Source organism: Bufo gargarizans, chromosome 8 (assembly GCF_014858855.1).
Source record: "Bufo gargarizans isolate SCDJY-AF-19 chromosome 8, ASM1485885v1, whole genome shotgun sequence".
Classification (NCBI taxonomy): domain Eukaryota; kingdom Metazoa; phylum Chordata; class Amphibia; order Anura; family Bufonidae; genus Bufo; species Bufo gargarizans.
Genome location: NC_058087.1, coordinates 31,120,238 through 31,143,647, shown reverse-complemented (window position 1 = coordinate 31,143,647; position 23,410 = coordinate 31,120,238). Strand labels below are relative to the sequence as shown.

At 45.2% G+C, this 23,410-nt stretch overlaps 1 protein-coding gene across 2 annotated transcripts in view; it reads left to right on the top strand.

Moving 5' to 3' along the window:
* The first annotated feature begins 13,283 nt into the window (after positions 1 to 13,283).
* The window catches only part of VIL1 (villin 1), a 28,837-nt gene continuing 18,710 nt past the window's right edge, over positions 13,284 to 23,410 (top strand). Inside the window, exon 1 of one of the 2 annotated variants that reach the window (XM_044303381.1) lies at positions 13,284 to 13,369. The gene's annotated coding sequence lies outside the window, so the exon portion shown is untranslated. Of the gene's footprint in view, positions 13,370 to 13,722; positions 13,745 to 23,410 lie in introns of those variants that run through there. The other variant, XM_044303382.1, reaches the window with a different exon arrangement.

Genomic DNA, 23,410 nt, shown 5'->3' with positions numbered 1-23,410 from the left:
TGTCCCATTGGGGAGCTGCATTATATTAACTTTCAATCAGATTTTACTCCACTGTAAGCCACAGCTGGGAGCTACAGCAAGCAGAGTTATGTCACCTGGCTTCCCCCGGCCCCAACATCTTGTTGGAAATCAATACTGTACATATCTAATACTTCTCACTGCTGAGGTTTTGATACAGTTGGTCTAGACAATCCTCTGTCAGCTAAATAGTCTGTAAACGATCAGGACGGGAGAGAGATTGGTGCTGCGAGGATTCCCTAGGCTGGATACAATGGTAACAAACCCTCAGCTGTGAGAAATCTTCAGTCTGTACCGGTCTTCAGAATCTGTATGTAATTAGGAATGCTACCATTCACTGACACCAAGCAGCCCTTTAGAAAATAGGGAAGTATTCAAAAACAAAGAGAGGGAATGTAAAACAAGCACCAGAAAATTGTACAAAAGTTGCAAATTTTTGCACCAAAAAAAATTGTGACTTTAGGGCTCATTTTACTCCAAAGTGCTTTTAAAGGGGTTGTCCCACGAAAAATATTCTACAGTTTTCACACCAGCCCCTGGATCTGAATACTTTTCTAATTGCATTCACTTAAAAATTTTGCATAGCCACTGAGTTATTCAATAAAATGTATCTGTGTAGCGCCACCTACTGTTTTTTTTTTTTTTTCTTATTCGTTGACCTGCTCACTGAGATGGCCGCACATGCTCAGTTTCATCCTCCAACTGCCTCCTGAGCTGTGATAGGGAAAGCGTGGACACGCCCCCTGAGCTGTGATAGGGAGAGCATGGACACGCCCCCTGAGCTGCAGCAGAAAAGACACGCCCCCTGAGCTGTCAGCTTGATATAAATCTAGCAGAGCAATGACTGGGGAGATCTCTGGACCCATGTGAGGTGCAGGGCTGCTTCTGGCTTTGTTAGAAAGAGATTTTTATGTCCTATGTGATGGAAGATTTTCATTTTTTTTACATTAGTCATAGGATAACCCCTTTAAAATGGGTCTTAGTAAATCAACCCCACTGTAAATTAGAAAGCTGCGTTCTTTGTCTGTACACGAGAGCTCTCTTTCAACCAACAGTCATTTCTCCCGACACCCTCTTCCCCTCCAAACACATGAACACTCAGTTCGGCTGAGCATGCATGTGTTCTATTCAGGAAAGGGGACAAAGTCTCTGCAAAGGAGCCGTATCTTGCCAAGAACAAAAGGATTGGACATGTTGATATTAAACTGTCCAATCTTTATCTCCCCAACATCAGTCAGCTATCAGGGAAGAGTCTGGGAGCCGCCATATTGGATGGTTGGCCGCACCTGTTGATAATTTTGGCGCACAGTGTGACAACAAAGATTCCTACAAAGCGGACTATAAAAATTCCCCTTATGATAAATCTCCCCCCATGAGCACTTCCTGTATATTCACACTTTATGCGCGGAGATGTTGGAGGGGGCCCCACCCTCAGGCGACTTTAGTAATGTGCCGTTTGACGCAGGTGTTGCAGATTTTGTTGCTTTATTTTAGTTCCTATATATTTATTGCCCTGGGGGATGATAACAGCGATCTCTTCTAGAAAAGGATGTTCAACGCAGAGAAGAAGAGGGAAAATAGGGCAGTAATATGGAAACAAGCCTCATGCAGCTTTAAAGGAACCGTCAGTGAGTCCCTCCATAACTGGGCAGATGCGCCGGTCAGAGGGCTCGGACGGTTGGGTGACAACCTCCATGGGGACTTTAAGCTTTAAATATACAGTATATATGGCTGTTTCTTGGATGGATTTTATACCTTGGGTTATGTACCATGCACTGTGGATGTCATTCGCAATAATATCTTTGGGGGGTAATAATCTTCTACTTTATACTCCCACATGCAATGACTCCTGTCCCGTGTGAAGAAGTTTTTATACTGAGTATTTATAGGTCACTTCCCATCTTCTATCCATCAGCAGAGATAAGGACTGGACTGTGCCTCCCTCAGTCATAAATGTCGTGTCATTTTCCACTAGGAAACCTCCTAGAAAAAGCAGAACATTCACCTTGTACCAGGCAGGCACAGGACTAGGAGTGTCAACAAGGCGGAGTCACTGTGCGCATACATTACTTATCCTGTACTGATCCTGAGTTACATCCTGTATTATACTCCAGAGCTGCACTCACTATTCTGCTGGTGGAGTCACTGTGTGCATACATTACTTATCCTGTACTGATCCTGAGTTACATCCTGTATTATACTCCAGAGCTGCACTCACTATTCTGCTGGTGCAGTCACTGTGTGCATACATTACTTATCCTGTACTGATCCTGAGTTACATCCTGTATTATACTCCAGAGCTGCACTCACTATTCTGCTGGTGCAGTCACTGTGTGCATACATTACTTATCCTGTACTGATCCTGAGTTACATCCTGTATTATACTCCAGAGCTGCACTCACTATTCTGCTGACGCAGTCACTGTGTACATACACTACATTACTTATCCTGTACTGATCCTGAGTTACATCCTGTATCATACTCCAGAGCTACACTCACTATTCTGCTGGTGGAGTCACTGTGTGCATACATTACTTATCCTGTACTGATCCTGAGTTACATCCTGTATTATACTCCAGAGCTGCACTCACTATTCTGCTGGTGGAGTCACTGTGTGCATACATTACTTATCCTGTACTGATCCTGAGTTACATCCTGTATTATACTTCAGAGCTGCACTCACTATTCTGCTGGTGCAGTCACTGTGTACATACATTACTTATCCTGTACTGATCCTGAGTTACATCCTGTATTATACTCCAGAGCTGCACTCACTATTCAGCTGGTGCAGTCACTGTGTACATACATTACTTTTCCTGTACTGATCCTGAGTTACATCCTGTATTATACTCCAGAGCTGCACTCACTGTATACATACATTACATTACTTATCCTGTACTGATCCTGAATTGCATTCCATTTTGTGCTCCAGAGCTGCATTCACTATTCTTCCAGTTGGAGTCTCTGTGTAAATATATTGTATTACATTACTTATCCTGTACTGATCCCGAGTTAAATCCTGTATTATACTCCAGAGCTGCACTCACTATTCTGATGGTGGAGTCACTGTGTACATACATTATATTACTTATCCTGTACTGATCCAGAGTTATTTCCTGTGTCATACTACTAGCAGAATAGTGAGTTCAGCTCTAGAGCAAAATACATACTGCAGGTGGATGTTTGGGGGCTGAGGCATTCATTACTATGTATTTGTGTTTTGCACAGTAATGTTAAAGATTCAGTAAATTTGTTAGATCTGAGTACAGAGGCTTTCTCCACCTGGGACACACGTGATACAAGGCGTACCTGTAGTCGGGCCCCGGGGAGCAGGGACATGAATGTGCACGGACACGACTGATTCCTGCTACTCATCGTCTCAGGGGATCGGCAGTCATTACCGGCAGCTCTCCGATGTCAGAGCAGAATCAGAACAGACCCATTTCTTGTTTTCATTTGCTGGTTCCAGCCATTAGATTTCCCACATGCATATCAATCTGCACTGTTATACAGAAGACAATCACTTTTCCACCTGTTGTGTCAGTCTTTACTGTCATTCTGGAATTTTGTTTATGAACCAAAAATAAGTTCCATCAGGATTCAAGAGTGTTTGAAAATGTTATGCAGTTTTGGAAATACAGATAAGATAAAATATAAATGAATGAGTCTCTTTATGACCACATTCTCTGGAACAGGCGGATTACTGGAACTTTATTGTATAGGTGTTGATGATGGATGCTTATTCTGTGGGGGTCTCTGCAGTCGGACCCCAACTCTTCAAAACTTTTGATATGTTACTATGACATTGATAAATCTGACATTTCTTATTGCTCACCATATGGGACAAAAGCAATTATGTACAGATGTTTTTTTCTGCACATAAATAGAATAAAGGAAAAAAGGTTGTTTTTTATGTTCTCTGGATTTTTTATTTGTTAATTGAACAATTTTATTTTAGTCTTTCTATGGGAATATCCCTTCTTCTGATCGAGTATAATACAGTGCAATACTTCTGTATTGTAGTGTACACTCAACAACACCAAGATAGTCAGGTCGCAAGGTTATGCAAATTGAGGATGTAGCAGGTGTCACTAAGATTTGCAGATGATTAAATTTTCAAGCACCTAGCTCCAATCTGCAACATGTGGGAGGGGCATAAAAGCCAGATTGAATGTTTTTTAGCCACATGAAACCTCAAAAATCAGCTCAAGTCGTGTGGGATGATTGTGCGATGCTTCGAGACAGTTATCACCACTTGTCACAAACTGAGAGGGACAGAATCCTTCAACTAAGAAGAGCTCCTGCCGGCAGTGTGAAAGAAGCCAGACCTTGGTTTATCACTCCGGCAGATCGCTATGCACTTAGGCTGAGATGTCAGTACTACAGGGAGTGCAGAATTATTAGGCAAATGAGTATTTTGACCACATCATCCTCTTTATGCATGTTGTCTTACTCCAAGCTGTATAGGCTCGAAAGCCTACTACCAATTAAGCATATTAGGTGATGTGCATCTCTGTAATGAGAAGGGGTGTGGTCTAATGACATCAACACCCTATATCAGGTGTGCATAATTATCAGGCAACTTCCTTTCCTTTGGCAAAATGGGTCAAAAAAAGGACTTGACAGGCTCAGAAAAGTCAAAAATAGTGAGGAATCTTGCAGAGGGATGCAGCACTCTTAAAATTGCAAAGCTTCTGAAGCGTGATCATCGAACAATCAAGCGTTTCATTCAAAATAGTCAACAGGGTCGCAAGAAGCGTGTGGAAAAACCAAGGCGCAAAATAACTGCCCATGAACTGAGAAAAGTCAAGCGTGCAGCTGCCAAGATGCCACTTGCCACCAGTTTGGCCATATTTCAGAGCTGCAACATCACTGGAGTGCCCAAAAGCACAAGGTGTGCAATACTCAGAGACATGGCCAAGGTAAGAAAGGCTGAAAGACGACCACCACTGAACAAGACACACAAGCTGAAACGTCAAGACTGGGCCAAGAAATATCTCAAGACTGATTTTTCTAAGGTTTTATGGACTGATGAAATGAGAGTGAGTCTTGATGGGCCAGATGGCTGGATTGGTAAAGGGCAGAGAGCTCCAGTCCGACTCAGACGCCAGCAAGGTGGAGGTGGAGTACTGGTTTGGGCTGGTATCATCAAAGATGAGATTGTGGGGCCTTTTCGGGTTGAGGATGGAGTCAAGCTCAACTCCCAGTCCTACTGCCAGTTTCTGGAAGACACCTTCTTCAAGCAGTGGTACAGGAAGAAGTCTGCAAGGTAAGAAAAACATGATTTTCATGCAGGACAATGCTCCATCACACGCGTCCAAGTACTCCACAGCGTGGCTGGCAAGAAAGGGTATAAAAGAAGAAAATCTAATGACATGGCCTCCTTGTTCACCTGATCTGAACCCCATTGAGAACCTGTGGTCCATCATCAAATGTGAGATTTACAAGGAGGGAAAACAGTCCACCTCTCTGAACAGTGTCTGGGAGGCTGTGGTTGCTGCTGCACGCAATGTTGATGGCGAACAGATCAAAACACTGACAGAATCCATGGATGGCAGGCTTTTGAGTGTCCTTGCAAAGAAAGGTGGCAATATTGGTCACTGATTTGTTTTTGTTTTGTTTTTGAATGTCAGAAATGTATATTTGTGAATGTTGAGATGTTATATTGGTTTCACTGGTAAAAATAAATAATTGAAATGGGTATATATTTGTTTTTTGTTAAGTTGCCTAATAATTATGCACAGTAATAGTCACCTGCACACACAGATATCCCCCTAAAATAGCTAAAACTAAAAACAAACTAAAAACTACTTCCAAAAATATTCAGCTTTGATATTAATGAGTTTTTTGGGTTCATTGAGAACATGGTTGTTGTTCAATAATAAAATTAATCCTCAAAAATACAACTTGCCTAATAATTCTGCACTCCCTGTATTCAATGTTCTGTGTCCTGGTGGTTGGGAGAAAGACAACGAACTGGAATAAAAGCAAGAGGTCCACATAGGAGAATAAGAAGAAGGGTGCATAGTGATCCATTCTGTACTGCAAATGAAATTGTGACACCCCAAGCCTAAGGCGGCAAACAGTGTCTACACAACAGTGTCTACCTACGATTGTTCTCCTGACCTGACACCACTGCTGACAAAGGTTGTCCTGGTGCACAGCAAGGTGGCAATTGAGGCTGTAGTTGAGGTCTGTCCTCTTCAGAGATAATAGCCAGAGATTGGTCTGGAGGTCATGTGGGCAATGCCATGGAAAGGTCTTCAGAAGGGAACATCACTTTGGTCCTACTCCTGGGAATATGGTGTGGGGTGGCATAATGTACAGTAGGTGGACCTCTCTAGTCTTCATTTCAGGTTGTCACGAACCAGCGAGTGGGGACCCACTGTGCCACTTGACCAATTTCCTCTAAGGGTATTGTCTAAGTGAACCTCCCATTCTTCACAGTACCTCTGATGGTGGGGATAGACTTTCCTAAAGAAAAACACCAGATCGCTACCCATTGAGGCTGGCCCAGGAGCACCAGCGGGTACGAGAGCAAGGTACCAGAGGTACGGACATAGTCAACAGGCAGAGTCGTAACCAGGAGCAACAGTGCATCACCAAAGGATGAGGCAGAGGCGAAGTCGTACACGCAATAGGTCAGGGCGGTGGGCACAGATACAGGTCAGGCAATCCAGTTCAGAAACAGGAGAGTCAAGACGGACCAGGCAAGGATCAGAGAGATAGCAGAATCCAGAAGACAAATATGGGTCAGGAGTTCAGAAACACAAGCATCTACAAATGCAACATTAGCAGGACACAAGGACCTTTGAAGCTCAGGCACCTGGGAAGAGGGCTGGACCACTTATATAGGTGCTTAACCATTAAATCACAGGAGGTGATAAGCGTAGGCCATTAAACAATGTGCTACAGGGAATAGGCTAGAAGGCATGCTGCACCATGGGCTGGAAGGAAACCCTGGTGGAGGTGTCTGGGCAGAGCGGCACCTGCAAGGACAGAGCCCGGGACCGTGGAGGTGAATAGGTAAATATCAGCAGCTGACCACCGCTGCAACCTGCCCCGCAATGCGGCTGAACGCGAACAATGACGAAAGGGGCCAGGGAGAACAGTGCTTACCCGAACAAGGAGTCCGGGACCGCGGTGGTGAGTAGGGGGACATTGGCAGCCAGCGTTACAGTAACCCCCCACCCTCCTTAAGTCCCCCATTCTTGAGTCCAAAACTAGACAAGAACCTCTTTAGAAAATTTGTGGCGTGGATGTTCTCCAGTCCACAAGATAGTAGTAGTAGTAGTAGTCTTCTTACCACGCTTTTTGATGTCCAGGGTGTCTTTGACCACAAATACATTGTCAGAATCTCCAGGCACCAGAGTCAGAGCAGATGGAGCAGCAAAAAAGTGATTTAGAAATACTGGTTTTAGCAAGGACACATGGAAGGAGTTGGGAATTCACAGAGAGCGAGAGAGAGAGAGAGAGAGGCAAACGTAGCTCATAGGTGACCTCATTGATCTTCTTCAATACTTCAAAAGGTCCTAGGAACCTAGCGGCTGATTTGAAACTAGGGACCTTTAAGCAAATATTGTTAGAGGAGAGCCATACCTTATCTCCTGAGGAAAACTGAGGACTCGGAGGTTTTCTTAATTTCTTGGCAGCATTTACTTTGATATGAGTCACAGCCTTGCTAATGCAGTCTTTGATCTGACGCCAAACCTTCAAGAAATCTCTAAAAGAAGAATCTGCAGCAGGAAACTCAGAAAACGTGGGAACAGGAAGAAGGGTATGAGGATGTTGTCCATAAACGACAAAGAACGGAGAGGATCCAGTAAACTCACTAGAGTGGTACCAATTGTACCCAGTTGTCGTATTGGGCAGAGACAAAGTGACAGTGATAGTTCTCTAATATCTGATTGACCTGCTCTACCTGTCCATTGGTCTGGGGGTGATACCCCAAAGAAAAGTCTAATTCAATCTTGAGCAGCAGGCAAAGTTCTCCAGAGCTCAGAGGTAAACTGGACTCCGGGATCAGAAACTATGTGCAAAGGTAGTTCATGCAACCGGAATATATGCTCTACGAATAATTTATATAGCTTTGTGGCTGAGGGCAATCTGGATAGAGGGACAAAGTGAGCCGTTTTGGACAACCGGTCCACAACCACCCAGATAGCTGTACACCCGGCAGACTACATCTCCAGTAGTAATACAAGTAAATTTAGACTAGCACATTCATAGTCGCAGGTAGGGATGAGCAGACCTGTAGATGTTTGGGTTCGCCGGGTTTGGCCGAACTTCATGTCAAAGTTCGGGTTCGGGACCCGAACTTGAACCTGAATCCAAACCCCATTGAAGTCAATGGGGACCCGAGCTTTGGTGCACTAAAATGGCTGGAAAATATTCATAGTAAGGGCTAGAGGGCTGCAAAAGGAAGCAAAATGGAAGGGGGGGGGGGGAGTGCAGGACAGTTGCCCTGCAAACAAATGTGGATAGGAAAATTACTTAAAATAACATAGAATAGAAAAAAGTAAAAAAATTATAATCTTGAACTAGGAGGCAGAGGTCAAAGTGGAGTAGGAGGTTGAGGAGGCGGTGGACGTGGTGGCGGTGTAGGTGGAAGCAGCGGTGGAGGAGGAGGAGGTAGCCAACACTGTTTTTGTTGTTTTTTTATTTTACATTTTTTTTCTCCTTTATTTATTTATTTATTTATTAGATAAAAAAAAATAATAAATTGGGAAGACCCCAAAACATTGGGAAATAGAAAAGACAAATCAAAGAGAAAGTGCGCTGTAGTATAACAATGGCTGGGTGCGGCCGGTATACATGTCTATTCTGCACGAGGTACGGACAAGTCCTGTGGGATCCATGTCTGGTTCACATTGGCTGTGGACAGGCGGCTCCGCTTGTCTGTGATGACACCCCCTGCCGTGCTAAACACACGTTCAGATAATACACTGGCTGCAGGGCAGGCCAGCACCTCCAAGGTGTAAAGGGCAAGCTCAGGCCATGTGCCCAATTTGGAGACCCAGAAGTTGAATGGGGGCAGACCCATCACTGCTCCACCATGTTGGTGAAATGCTGCCTCCTGCTAAGACGTTCCATATCAGTTGGTGGTGCTGGTTGTTGTGGCGTGCTGACAAACTTTTTCCACATGTCGGCCATGCTAACCCTGCCTTCTGAGGTGCTGGCAGTGCCCAAGCTGCGTTGGCGACCTCTTCCTCGTCCTCTGCCTTTGCCTTGTGCTTCCACTGAGCCCCCGCTGCTAGGTGGGAATGCTATCATCAGCGTGCGCTTGTACTCGCGCATCTTACGATCACGCTCCAGTGACGGAATTAAGGACAGCATGTTGTCCTTGTAACGGGGATCCAGCAGCGTGGCCACCCAGTAATCAGCACTGGTTAGAATGTGGGCAACTCGACTGTTGTTGCAGAGACACTGCAGTATGTAATCGCTCATGTGTGCCAGGCTGCCGAGAGGCAACAACAACCTGTCCTCTGTGGGAGGTGTATCGTCTGTGTCCTCTGTATCCCCCAACCACACTCCAGTGATGCCCAAGCTGCTTTGGGTGCCACCCTGCTGTGAACATCCTCCAGAACTGTGCCCTGGCTGGACAGTTGTGTACCTGGCCTCTGTGGGTGCAGGAACCCACCCTCAGAGCCACTTGTGAATGACTCGCCTGATAACAATGGAAATGATCCCTCTTCCTCCTCTTCCTCCTGTGCCACATCCTCTTCCATCATCGCCTGAAGTGTTTTTTCAAGGAGACATAGACATTAGATAGTAATGCTGAGAACGGCGTTATCGGCACTGGCCATGTTGGCGGAGTACTCAAAACAGCACAACAAGGAACACAGGTCTCGCATGGAGACCCACTTGTTGGTGGTGAAGTGGTGCTGTTCCGCAGTGCGACTGACCCGTGCGTGCTGCAGCTGAAACTCCACTATGGCCTGCTGCTGCTCGCACAGTCTGTCCAGCATGTGCAAGGTGGAGTTCCACCTGGTGGGCACGGCGCATATGAGGAGGTGAGCGGGAAGGCCGAAGTTGCGCTGCAAAGCACACAGGCGAGCAGCAGCAGGGTGAGAACGCCGAAAGTGCGCAGAGACGGCCCGCACATTATGAAGCAGCTCTGACATATCGGGGTAATTTTTTGGGAACCTCTGCACCACCAAATTCAACACATGCACCAGGCACAGCTGCTACGAGATTTTGCCCGTTATCGTACACCACCAGGCCAGGCTCGAGGCTTAGCGGCACCAACCACTCATCGGTCTGTTGTTCCATGCCAGTCCACAGCTCCTGCGCGGTGTGGGGTTTTTCCCTAAAACAGATGAGTTTCAAAACAGACAAATTCTTGGGACACTGCGGGAGCATTGCACAGTCTAAAATGCATGGCGAGATACTCATAGTGACCACCACAGGTGTTAAAAGCGGTCTTCCACTCATCACCCTCATGAACGTGCATCAGATTGTATGCACTGCGCAGGTCTAATTTTGCAAAGACCTTAGCCCCTGGATCCTGCCGAAGAGTTCAGAAATTAAGAAGTGATCATTTCTGAATAGAGAACCCCTATTTGCAGCTTAACAGGTTTGGGAAGTGGTACCATATTGACTGAAGCCACTGACAGTGGCTTTTCTAGACAGAAGGTGGGGAGCCAGTACTGATGGACTAGAGCCAGCTGAATGAAGTTACCAGCCAACCCACAGTCCAAGAATGCAGGCACAGACTCCCTCATAGGTGAGGGTCGCCGGAACAGCAAGTTTTGGAGAAGACTTCTCTTTGTCCAGAACCACCTTTCCTACTGGTCCTAGACATTGGCATTTTCTGCCTTCTGAGGACAAATATGCACAAAACAGTGTTGCCTTCACAATACAAGCAAAGGTTCTCTGCTCTGCGGTAGTGATGTTCCTGATCACACAACCTGAGACGTTCTACTTGCGTGAGCTCTTCAGAAGGAGTAGACACTTGAGAAAGGACCGGCTTCTGGAAGCATGGTGTCAGAAGGGTTGGTCTTCTGGTGCATGTGACCTTCTTTGAACGCTCCCTGAGCCGCATATCAATTCTTGTGGCCAAAAAGATCAGTTAATTCAGAGAGGATGGACGGTCACGACCAGCTAATTGTTCCTTGATTGGGTCAGAAGACCCCCCCCAAAACACCGCCAGTTGAGCCTCTTTGTTTCATTCAAGTTCTGCAACCATTGTACGAAACTGGATGGTGTACTGACCCACAGTCAGAGAGCCTTGGCCTAGACGTAGAAGGGTGGAGGCAATTAAGGAAGTTTGGCCTGGTTCCTCAAAGACCAGCTGGAAGGTAGCCAGGAAAGTCAGCAGATTAGTGGTCTCTGCATGTTCCCAAATAGGCCAGACAACAGAGACAAAATAAAGGCGACCTTCGACCACTCAGTAGGGAACTTGTGCTCGTGCAGCTCGGAGTGGATCAAGCACTGGTTCAAGAGGCCATGACAGGTTTAAGAGTCTCCATCAAAATGTGGCAGCAGAGGAAATTGAATGCCTCAGCTCTGGGTTCACAGGAACAGGAACTGCGGGGTTAGCTGCAACTGATAGCTGGAGAATAGATGGCATCCAGGCGGGCAGTGATATTATGCAGTATCAGGATGTCCTGCCATTCGCTCTGACGTCTCATCTCAAATTGCAATTCCAGTACAGCAGGCTTGGGATGACCAGCGAGGTCCATGGCGCCTGAGCATTTTCTTTTTAGGAACCAGCTGGTGTGGACTCATTGTGCCACCTGACCAACTTCCTCTAAGAGTGTTGTCTAAGTGAACCCCTCATTTTCCGCAGTACCCCAGATGGTGGGGATAGACTTTCCCGAGGAGAACTCCAGGTCGCTACCTTTTGAGTTGGGTTGGCACATGAAACAGCTGGTACAGCCGGACCAGGAGGTACCAGAGGTACAGACGTAGTCAAGAAGCCAAGTCATAACCAGGAGCAACAGAGAGCAGGACCAAAGGATGAGGCAGAGGCGAAGTCGTACAAGCAATAGGGCAGGCGGCAAAGGTACACATCTGGCAATCCAGATCAGCAACAGAAAAGTCGAGATGGAGCAGGCAAGGATGAGACAGGTAGCGGAGTCCAGAAGACAAGCACAGGTCAGGAGTTGAAGAACACAAGCACATACAAATACAACCTTAGGAGGACACAGAGACCTTTGACGCTCAGGCACCTAGGAAGAGGGATGGACCACTTATACAGGTGCAGGAAGGCTGGGATTGGTCAGAAGGTCAGCACAAGTCACGTGCTTAATCCTTAAATCACAAGTGACACGTGCTGGCCCTTAAACAATGTGCTACAGGGAACAGGCTGGAAGGCATGCTGCGCCTGGGGCTGAAAGGATGGACGCGTTCAGGCAGGATGGCGCCTGCAAAGACATAGCCCGGGACCGCAGTGGTGAATAGGTAGATACCAACAGCTCACCACAACCTGCCCCGCAATGCGGCTGGCCGTGGACAATGACCAAGGTGGCCCAAGGAGGACAGCGCTCACCCGAACATGGAGCCTGGGACAGCGGCGTTCCTTAGGGGGACATTGGTGGCCAGCTAATGCCGTTACACAGGTACTAACAGCTCGGCATTACATTGATTTGGTTGTGGAGCCAATGGTACTTCCATTTCTCCTTAGTGTCCTAGACAATGCCAGGCTGCATGTTTCTCCTGCTACTGTGAGCAGCCTGCCTAGCCTAAACGTCCTACCATGGTCTGCAGTGTCTAGGGACTAGTCTCCCATTGAGCATATCTGGGACGTCATTGGTTGGCAATAGTAAGCGGTGGAGCTTGATGATTTGCGTGCTCAAGTGCATTCAGTGTGGCAGAACATTCCTCAGACAACCATTAAGAACCTCATTGATAACATATAATATACATTTACCTACACGTATTCAAAGGGTGGTCACCCAGGCAGGAAGTTAGGTCATTGCTAGGCAACTTGAAGTACTTGAACCTGCAGAATACACTACCTGGAAGGTGCAAGAAGAGTAGTAAAAGCAATTTCTGCCAATTTATATACTACTCACGACAATGTGTATAACATGTATGTGGTGGAGGTAGCCTTTAAAGGGGATGTGTTCGCCTTGCACTTCACCAGAAGCAACAGGTAAAAAAAGAAAGCAAGATGATGAAACAAATAAGTGTTAATTAATAGCGAGAGTCTAATTAGCATGAAATACACAGGGGAGAGGTTGGGGACGGCCTCCCCGCCACAGCTGAGCGCATATCCTTATATGGCAAATACGACTTCTTATTCCGCAGCGTACAGCCGGGGACAAAGGTCACTGCACCCTGGCAGGAGACCGTACCGGTACAGGTGCACAGTGCAGCTCTGCCGGCCACACCTGACAGCACACAGGTAAGCTCCTCTCCGGCCGCCCTTGCCTGTCACCTACAATGTCTCCCAGGAACAGCTGATTTTTTTTTTTCTGTTCCAATGTAAACAACCTAAGCAGCAATGCAGATCATAGCCACCAAGATCTAACCCTGACGAATGTTCTGGTACATGTTCTCAGCAAAGGAACCTTTCCTCCTTCATATTCAATCCTCTGTGGGCTCCTGGACTCCAGGCTGATACATTTCACCTGCACTGATACAATGTAGCAAACTAGACAGAAGAGAGATTGGTGCTGCTGATGTGTTTAGCTCACAGACTGGATACAAATGTATCAAAACCGGGAATTCCGGGATCATTAAGCCTGGTTCCCATTCATTGACAGCAAGTAGAGAACTGGTGAGATTATTTGTTAGAAAATTGCAAAATGTATAATTAGACAACGGTTACTCTTTATGGCTATTAAGCTGGGGTGCTTCTTTAAGTTTTATGGCTAGATTGTTGCAATTTTCTCATGTTACAAATTACTTGGGTGTAACTACAGCCATAGCACTTGCTATGGGCCCCAGAGGTTGTGGGGTCCTATCAGGTGCATAAACATTGTACTTTTTGTGGGGAATAACTATATGGTGGCTTTTTGCTATAATGTGGGTTTTCTGACATTATACACATCTTTAATTATTGCCACTTTAATTTTTTTTACACTAGTTAGCGGGGGCCCCATGTTATTTTGCTCTGGGGCCCTATGAATCATAGTAATGCCCCTGACAAATTGGTATGACTTGTGTAAGAAAATTCACAGTTACTGATAATGGATTTGGAAATGATACGTCAGAATGCTTCGGAGGTCAGTGCGGAGCTGATCACGGACTGTATCGCTGATTTATCACACTGTAGACAGATTGTACCTGATCTTTGTGATGCTGAAGAACATCTTTGAGGGCTGTGGTCACTCAATATAGTAATCAGTGCACTTAAAGGGATTGCATAGTTTGCGTTTATCTTCTGTTAGGACATTTCTGTTGCAGGGTATTCATAATTCTTAATGAGGAGCCTACTATTAGATCAGGCAATGTGATGGTATGGATGTCCATTTCTTTCAACTGATGACCTGCCATACTGTGATGTGTAACTATTTTAGCCTCCCTCCTGCTGCCCAAAGGGGGGGGGGGAGAGTAGTGAGACCTAGGGGCGTAGCTATAGGGGATGAGGCTGCTTTGGGGCCCCAACTCAGGAGGGGCTCACCCTCAACAGTATTATAAAATGACATTATGTCGGAAACAGATGGAGCAGCTGCTGGGCCTGGTCTGAGAGAGCGATCGATCGATCTTCACTGGAGGTTGCACAGGAAGATGTGGTTGCAAAGAAGTTGCTGGGGGAAGGGGGGGGGGGCATTCAAAAATTTGCTGTGTGGCCCAGTCATTTCTAGCTATGTCACTGGCGAGACCCCTGCAATCAGCTCAGAATTAAGAAGGCCAAGGCTAGAAGGAAGATTGCAGAGGCCTTTTCATTGAAAGCAGTTTCCTACTGGTCGTTACATGGATACAATTTGTTTACAATGTGAAGCTGGGATTTGTAGCAAAGTGTTTACAGAGAATATAAACTGTTTCCATTCACTGACTCATTCATTGCGATCAGGTGACAGATGAATGATGAATTAACACAAAGGCCCAGGCAGGTCTGGTTGTGAGGTGGTGCCGCTCTCTTGCAGTTTTCTGATGCCTAACATTGTGCCAGGCAATACAATAGAAGGATAAATAGAAAACCACAGGAAATCATGCAGTGATGCCCCAGCTTTCCCAGTACACGGCAGGAACAGCAGTATATACAGTATAGAAAACAGCCCTAAAACCTTCAATTACAGTTATTACAATGGTGTTATAATGGAATGCTGGCGCGTTTCAGCTGTAGTTGTGCCCAGCTTTGGTCGGCGTCATCAACCTGTCGCCGTTTCAGCTCAATGTCTAGTTGTTTATAACAGTGTTTCCCAACCAGTGTGCCTCCAGCTGTTGCAAAACTACAACTCCCAGCATGCCCGCACAACCAAAGACTGTCCGGGCATGCTGGGAGTTGTAGCTTTGCAACAGCTGGAGGCACACTGGTTGGGAAACACTGGTCTATAAGATGCAGAAATGACTGGTAAAGCCTGAAATGCATCAGCCTTCTGATGGATCTACTAAATACTAATAAGAGAGAGTTTTATACGGGTTTGAGTTGTTTCTTGACTATAGCAATATAGACATTGATTTGAGCTGCTCGCAGACATTAAAGTAGCACTCCTACAAAAATGTTATAAAAAAGTGTACCTGATATAAACTGTAGTGACTGTATTTGTGAGTTATCCCCTCCCTTCTGATCCTCAGCTGTGTCATGTGACCAGCACTCTGACTCTCCAAATAACACAGCATCTTATGTGTGGTCAGGAGGCCAGTTCTCCATGTATTCCTACCGGAGCCCCAATATCAGCATCATAGTAATGAATAGAGAAACTGACTCCCTGTCCTGTGTCAGTAGGAGAGGCAGAGTGTTGGTGACAAGACACAGCTGAGGATCAGAAGGGAGGTTGTATCTCATAAATACAGTCTCTGGTAAGAAAATTACCTTCACTACAGTTTTTATTATGTAACTTTCTGTAGAGGTCAGAGAATATAATTTTTTGTGGGAGTGCTTCTTTAACTGATGGGAACATTTTCTCCAGCCCATAGCTAGCCATTATGCTCCTGGGGTGACAGAACCTCCTCTCTCTGTCTGTCTCTGTATATATATGAATACATAGAACAGTCAATTATAAAAAATACTTGGAAATGTTCAGTTTTCTAAGAACTTCACCTGATTTACACCATAAAAAAAAAAATCATACATGACATTAGTCGTTTGGAGAAAGTCTGTGATCTTTGAACATCATTTTACAGTTATATAGTATCTAGATACAATCTGTGAGTAACATTGTAAATAAATTGCATTACTTATCTTGTTACAACCTGTATTATACTACAGAGCTGCAGTCACGTTCCTGCTGGTTGTCAATGGAAACAGTCATCAGGCTTGCTGACAGATATTCCCCTAACAACTTGGTTGGGAAGGAGGGAGTTGGATAGTTAATTTTTCCTACATCAGACGAGTGTATCAGGCCTGATACAAAACCTTCCCAAAGTGCAAATCATCAGAACATGCTTTGAAACATCACAAATGCTGGGAAACTCCACCATTAGACCACCAGCAGAATAGTGAGTGCAGCTCTGGAGTATAATACAGAATGTAACTCAGGATCAGTACAGGATAAGTAATGTATGTATACAGTGACTCCACCAGCAGAATAGTGAGTGCAGCTCTGGAGTATAATACAGAATGTAACTCAGGATCAGTACAGGATAAGTAATGTATGTATACAGTGACAGCACCAGCAGAATAGTGAGTGCAGCTCTAGAGTATAATACAGGATGTAACTCAGGATCAGTACAGGATAAGTAATGTAATGTATGTACACAGTGACTGCTCCAGCAGAATAGTGAGTGCAGCTCTGGAGTATAATACAGGATGTAACTCAGGATCAGTACAGGATAAGTAATGTATGTACACAGTGACTGCACCAGAATAGTGAGTGCAGCTCTGGAGTATAATATAGGATGTAACTCAGGATCAGTACAGGATAAGTAATGTAATGTATGTACACAGTGACTGCACCAGCAGAATAGTGAGTGCAGCTCTGGAGTATAATACAGGATGTAACTCAGGATCAGTACAGGATAAGTAATGTATGTACACAGTGACTGCACCAGAATAGTGAGTGCAGCTCTGGAGTATAATACAGGATGTAACTCAGGATCAGTACAGGATAAGTAATGTAATGTATGTACACAGTGACTGTACCAGCAGAATAGTGAGTGCAGCTCTGGAGTATAATCCAGGATGTAACTCGGGATCAGTACAGGAGAGGTAATGTATGTACACAATGACTGCACCAGCAGAATAGTGAGTGCAGCTCTGGAGTATAATACAGGATGTAACTCAGGATCAGTGCAGGATAAATAATGTAATGTATGTACACAGTGACTGCACCAGCAGAATAGTGAGTGCAGCTCTGGAGTATAATCCAGGATGTAACTCAGGATCGGTTCAGGATAAGTAATGTATGTACACAGTGACTGCACCAGCAGAATAGTGAGTGCAGCTCTGGAGTATAATCCAGGATGTAACTCAGGATCAGTACAGAATAAGTAATGTATGTACACAGTGACGGCACCAGCAGAATAGTGAGTGCAGCTCTGGAGTATAATACAGGATGTAACTCAGGATCAGTGCAGGATAAATAATGTAATGTATGTACACAGTGACTGCACCAGCAGAATAGTGAGTGCAGCTCTGGAGTATAATCCAGGATGTAACTCAGGATCAGTTCAGGATAAGTAATGTATGTACACAGTGACTGCACCAGCAGAATAGTGAGTGCAGCTCTGGAGTATAATCCAGGATGTAACTCAGGATCAGTACAGAATAAGTAATGTATGTACACAGTGACGGCACCAGCAGAATAGTGAGTGCAGCTCTGGAGTGGATAAGTAATGTATGTACACGGTGACCCACCGTCTTAGGTATACGAATTCTATACATAACCTGTAGTATGGAGCTGTGGAGCAGCCCAGTCATTGTGTATAAGGTACATTCATTTCTCATGTCCGGTGAGTAGTAGTTCAAGTCCATGAAAGTTGTGGAAGTCTTTGACGGAAATCCAGTACGTAAGATGCCGCCATCTGACGTTTTCATCATATGGCGACGGTGACCGGATAGGAGGTAGAGATCATTCTGTTGCTACTTCGTATTAATGAGTCTCCTCATATTCTGAATCTGTTATACCAAATTTTGGGTTCACTTATTGAATTTGGAAGATCTGTAGATGGTATGGTTAAGGTGGAGTCGAGGGAGGGGGGATAACCTCTTGCATTGGACTCCATCTTATTGTTTTGCGTATGTATCGCACAATTTTATATCTGGCTGTAATGCAGGACGGTTTTGGAAACAAATTAAAAGGTCAAAAATGTGAAAGAGGCAATACAGGTTCCCTGATGGGTGCAGCTATGGAAGTGCAGAGGTAGCAGCCTTGAGGGGGCCACCTCTGCCACGTGAGCAGACACCAGTATTAGAAATCTATAGCTTACATTTTGGGAGATGAAGGTTCCCTTTAAATGTAGCAGCCACCAGACTAGGACAAAGCTGTCCTCTTTGGACCATCCCTCAGTTAGAAGCGTCCCTCACTGATGGCTGTGCAGCTGCTCGGACCCTCGGACTCAGCTGTAATGAGGGCTCGTTTCCTCTGCAGCGTCACCACAGGAGAAATAATGCATTGCACTGTGACCATTAAAAACAATGGGCTGTCGGTGTATGGCGGGTAGTCCGGAGCACCTTGTAATTACTCTACACTCTCTGTAATTTGTGGAGGTGCTTTGGTTGGAAGGGCATGCTGGGAGTTGTAGTTTTCCAACTGCTAGGAAGCTACAGGGCGGAGAACACTTTTTTATAGGGCGTTTGAATCCTCTCCTGCAGGTGTAAAGAGTTGACCCCACAACTGTGAGACCCTCCATGGGTTGTCACCTATGTAGGGGAATAAGAGGTGCCTCATGACCTGGTGCCTCCTAACATTATATGCTCAGGTCCAGAATACGACAGATAAAGTACATGGGAGGAATACGGAACCTATTGCTACCCCCACATGGGGGCAAATTCCTCCCTGCCCTGCCCTGAAGAGCTATGAACGGGGTCAAAGTATCTCAGTAATTATTATACATTAATAGACGAATGACTACATGTGGAGAAGCAAAGTGTCCTAGCGGTGCAGAAAGTATCACACATGATGGGCTTAGATACAGCAGCTCAGTGGATATTATCACACAGGATAGACTTAGATACAGCAGCTAAGCAAACAGTATTACACATGATAGGCTTAGACATACTGGCAGTATCACACAGGATAGGATTAGATACACAGCTCAGCAGACAGTATCACACAGGATAGGATTAGATACACAGCTCAGCAGACAGTATCACACATGAGAGGATTAGATACACAGCTCAGCAGACCGTATCACACAGGGTAGGATTAGATACACAGCTCAGCAGACAGTATCACACAGGAGAGGATTAGATACACAGCTCAGCAGACAGTATCACACAGGAGAGGATTAGATACAGAGGCTCCGCAGACAGTATCACACAGGACAGGATTAGATACACAGCTCAGCAGACAGTATCACACATGATAGGCTTAGATACACAGCTCAGCAGACAGTATCACACAGGATAGGATTAGATACACAGCTCAGCAGGCAGTATCACACAGGATAGGATTAGATACACAGCTCAGCAGGCAGTATCACACAGGATAGGATTAGATACAGAGGCTCCGCAGACCGTATCGCACAGGAGAGGATTAGATACAGAGGCTCCACAGACAGTATCGCACAGGAGAGGATTAGATACAGAGGCTCCACAGACAGTATCACACAGGATAGGATTAGATACACGGCTCAGCAGACAGTATCACACAGGATAGGATTAGATACACAGCTCAGCAGACAGTATCACACAGGACAGGATTAGATACACAGCTCAGCAGACAGTATCGCACAGGGTAGGATTAGATACACAGCTCAGCAGACAGTATCACACAGGAGAGGATTAGATACAGAGGCTCCGCAGACAGTATCACACAGGACAGGATTAGATACACAGCTCAGCAGACAGTATCACACATGATAGGCTTAGATACACAGCTCAGCAGACAGTATCACACAGGATAGGATTAGATACACAGCTCAGCAGACAGTATCACACAGGATAGGATTAGATACACAGCTCAGCAGGCAGTATCACACAGGATAGGATTAGATACACAGCTCAGCGGACAGTATCACACAGGATAGGATTAGATACACAGCTCAGCAGGCAGTATCACACAGGATAGGATTAGATACAGAGGCTCCGCAGACAGTATCACACGTGATAGGCTTAGATACATTATTAAAGGGGTTTTTCAATTTTTTTTGTACTAATGACCTGTTTTCTGGTTAGTTCATCAGTATCTGATTGGTGGGGGTCCAATCCCTAGGACCCTCGCCGATCAGCTGTTTGCGGAGAGCATGGCGCTCTCCTGTCAGGTGCGCGGTCTAGTGTTTATATCACAGTCCGCAGCTACTCCTCTTACTATGTGCGGGCGACTGCTATACTATGCATAGACCAAGGCTATATATGGCAGCATGTGACATCATAATGTCCTGTAAACGTATGGCGGCTTTGTATGTTTACTGGATGTAAAGCTCGGTACCGTGGTGACAAATGGCAGCTCCCAGCCTGGGGCTGGATAACGTCTATAGGGAAAAGCTGTATTGTCCTCTGACTCATTGAAGTGAATGGGGCTGAGCTGCGATACCACACACATCCTGCGGAGAGGCCAACGCTGGTTTTGAAGCCATGTTTTTTTTAATCCTCTACAACACCTGAGATGTGTAGAAACGTTAGGAGAAGAGGACCTGGTCCACAAGACTTTATGAGAGGTCACAAGATTGAATGAAGAGTGAAGACTAAATGTGGTTTAGGATTAGGTGTATATGGGGTTTCTGCCTCTGAATGTGAACAGAAATATTTTCATATAGTGACAACATGCAGAGATCTTGAAAAGTCTGGGCGATAGAAACAACGGTGCAGAATATTTATAATATTGCATAGAAACATAGAAACATGGAATGTGTCGGCAGATAAGAACCATTTGGCCCATCTAGTCTGCCCAATATACTAAATCCTATGAATAGTCCCTGGCCCTATCTTATATGAAGGATGGCCTTATGCCTATCCCATGCATGCTTAAACTCCTTCACTGTATTTGCAGCTACCACTTCTGCAGGAAGGCTATTCCATGCATCCACTACTCTCTCAGTAAAGTAGTCCAGGCAGTGAGTGGCTGCAGTGTCACATGTCTGTGTCAATAGGGACCAGGGGGGAATTATTAAACAGGTGCAGCAGGGGATCAGTACGCTGAATATTATTCTTTTATTATTTTATACCATTCTGAGCATTAAAAAAAATAGGCACCTGGACAAACCTTTTAATATTTTAAACATATTATGTTACACTGTAATTTGTGATGTCACCACTAGATGGCTCTGTTGCAGCAAGGTTACATAAGAAGCTGTTTGTAGGAAGTGCCGCAGTGCGTGGCTGAAGCCACATAGAGTACTTAGGAAGTCCGCTATACTGTGAGAGGGCAAACTAGACCAAGATCCAGCTGCTGTGAAACCAACCAATGGGGGGTGGGGAGAGTGTTTGTGCCAGTAGGAAGGAGAACATGTTCATTGGCGAAAGAGAAGACGTCATCGGCGCAGGCGCACTGAGGGAGTTCTGAGGAGACGAGCCTCCTCATCTCAGAGCGCCTGTGCCGAATGAACAGAGGCGCGCGATTTTTGAAATACTGACAGGGCCGGCCGGAGGAGGAGATCACGGCTGGCCCTGTCAATCAACACGACGAGGGGGCGGTTTTCTGCTGCGGCTACCAGCAAGTAGACGCCCTACTTGCTGGTAGAGACTGGATTTGCATATTATAAAACTTCGTTTTCTCAAGAAACGGCCGCATGAAAGTAAGTGACAACATTATATTCTCCTATATCGCGCTATAAGGAATGTAACTAGCCCAAAAAAAAAAAAAAGACTTTTGTGGGGTGACAGAAGCCCTTTAAATTGTGAGTCTAAATACCGCCTCCCCCTGCCTGAAATAATGGGCCGACATGGAGGTGTACTTTCATTCTTATGAATCTTCGGTAAAAGATATAGGGTCGGTACGGTAGTTTCCTTCACAATTAAGGCATCATAGGGACTTAGATATCACATCCTCGTCCAAGGCTTTGTCCAAAATCAGTTTCATGCTTCCTTTAAATGAATGCAGAGGATTGAATGTAAGTTTTTTTTATAACATTCTTTATTTTTTAATTGCCTATATGCCTCCTGTTCATATAATGAATGGGGCCAGATCACAATATTTCCTCCTTTGTCTGAAGGTTTGAATACTACGTCAGGAAGTTTGGACAGTTTCTTCAAGCTCACACGTTGTGCCTGGTTATGGATGTAGAGATTTCTGTCTATTCCCTCGATACTAACTTGACATAAAGATCAATTGATGGACATAGCGAGAGAGGTGGAAATGTATTAGACTGGCATCTAATTGATGATGGAATCTCATCGTCTTGTTCATTTTCATCCAATTGTTCCTCCAATACAAGCACAGCTCCTTGTTCCTCTTTAGTGGAAAAAATAATACCGGTGTCCAACTCTTTATAAGGCCACCTTTTAAAAAGTAACGAGCGAGCGAAGATGTGTAAATCCTTCACCGCTGTAAAGTGATCAAAAGAGGCACAAGGAGAAAAAGTTAATCCTTTTGCCAACACAGTACATGCTGAGAGAGATGAACTACCTCCAAGGCATCCTGTTGTGTACCTCCCTTCTTCTCATTGGATGTAGGTCCAGGGGCCTCCTTTCTTTTGAAGGAAGTGGATCTTGTCATCCTACCTGTGGATTCCGAAAATGTCTTTCTCATATGCCCAAGTTTATGCAAATGAGTTTACATGACAAAACAGCATAGGAAGGTTATTGAATATAATATTTGGACAATTTGTATGCAGCCCTCCTAAGCGGTGAGAGAAGAGTTAGCTGGCATCCAAAAAATAATAATTTACAATTTTTGTCACCCTAATGATAATGATCTAGGTGCGCAGGTCCCCCAAGCCATCCAACTCAAATCAAGCAACTTTGAGGCCCACTGGCTCTAAGTCAGAGGAGAGCTGGTTTTAAATGTCTCATAGTGCACAAGGCTGCCATGTTAAGGTATGCTGTCTGTACCTGTCTCATGGATAGGTTGTTGGCTTGCACATACCTGGCTTTTGGCATACAGCCTTTGTGTGAATGTCTGTTATAGGTTGTTTATTGTGTGTTACAGATGTTTCTCTGAAAATAAGACAGAGTCTTATATTATTATTTTTCTCTGAAAAAAGGGTTAGGGCTTATTTTGGCTCCATGAACATATTT